Source organism: Pinus tabuliformis, chromosome 4_2 (genome assembly GCF_031772625.1).
Source record: "Pinus tabuliformis cultivar Carrire ecotype Pingquan chromosome 4_2, CPIR1, whole genome shotgun sequence".
NCBI lineage: Eukaryota > Viridiplantae > Streptophyta > Pinopsida > Pinales > Pinaceae > Pinus > Pinus tabuliformis.
This window is the reverse complement of record NC_142304.1, coordinates 615,192,266-615,193,555: the sequence shown is the minus strand read 5'-3', so window position 1 is coordinate 615,193,555 and position 1,290 is coordinate 615,192,266. Positions and strand designations below refer to the sequence as shown.

The 1,290-nt window shown below is 41.2% G+C and overlaps 1 pseudogene; it reads left to right on the top strand.

Annotated features, from left to right (window-relative positions):
• Positions 1–300: 300 nt before the first annotated feature.
• Positions 301–984, top strand: LOC149170828 (amino acid transporter AVT3B pseudogene; annotated as a pseudogene).
• Positions 985–1,290: the final 306 nt, after the last annotated feature.

The window sequence follows — 1,290 nt, the reverse complement described above, 5'->3', positions numbered from 1 at the left end:
CACCCTTTCATTCCGTTTGTGTTTCTTCAAATGCAGATCCTTCTAGGTGTGGGGTGGAAAACATATTTACAATCGAAAATGGTATCGATTGTAGGAGCAGGAGTGCTAGGATTGACCTACACTTTCATGAAGACTGGATGGCTCTCAGGCCTTATTGTATTGGCATTGGTGGCATGCATTGCCTATTATGACATGACGTTGTTGGTGTGGTCTAAGAGGGCCCTCAAAAGGCAAGGATTTTAGAAAATAGATAGCTTTGGAGATCTGGGCTTTGTTGTTTATGGAAGTACAGGGAAAGCCATGGTGGATTTTATGGTGGTCCTCTACATGGCAGGAGTTTGTGTGGGTTATCTCATATTCATAGGGAATACTCTGTCTTACATGTTTACAGGATCCAAACCACAGCCCAATCCCAAATCCCAAGAATCCTCGTTGAATCCTCATGGAGTCTATTTGTCTACCTCATTGGATGTTACCAGGAAGGTAGGCTTCATATGGGCCATTTTTCCACTGGAGCTCATCATGAGTAGGATTCGAACCCTTACCCATATGGCCCCTTTTAGTATTTTTGCAGATATCGTTGACATTTCTGCAATGCTAACTATTGTGGTGCAAGATGTGTTGTCCATATTGAGTACTGTGGATCCAGATGTTCAGGCTTTCACTGGTTTCTCTGCTATTCCTTATGGAGTGGGTGTAGCAATCTATGCATTTGAAGGGGTAAGCATGATCTTGCCCCTGGAATTAGCTATGGAGAAAAAACATAGATTTGGTGGAGTTTTGGTCATTGCATTTCTCTTCATTGCTCTCATTTATGGGGGTTTCGGAGGATTCGGGTACATTGCTTTTCGAAGTGCAACCAGAGATACGGTGACTCTGAACTTGGGGAAAAGTTGGATCACAAATTTTGTTCAGATTGCCCTATGTCTGATCCTTTTCTTCACATTTCCACTGATGATGAATCCTGTTTATGAAGTCCTATAAGGGAGGTTTAGCAGAGGGGAGTTTTCCTTCATGATCAGATCCCCTGCGATTTTCTCGATAACAATAGTGCCAATTTTGGTCCCTTCATTTGCATATATATATATTTTTTTTATCTTTGATTGGGAGTAGTATTGGTTGTATTTTAGGGTTTCTATTTCCTGCTCTATTTCATTTGCATGCTTGTTGGCATGAATTATCTTTGATATGGATCCTTGCTGATGCCTTGCTCATCGTATTCGGCATTGTCTTTGGCATTGGTGGGTCAGTTTCATCTATAACTCAAATCTGTAGCAAATAAATATTCTT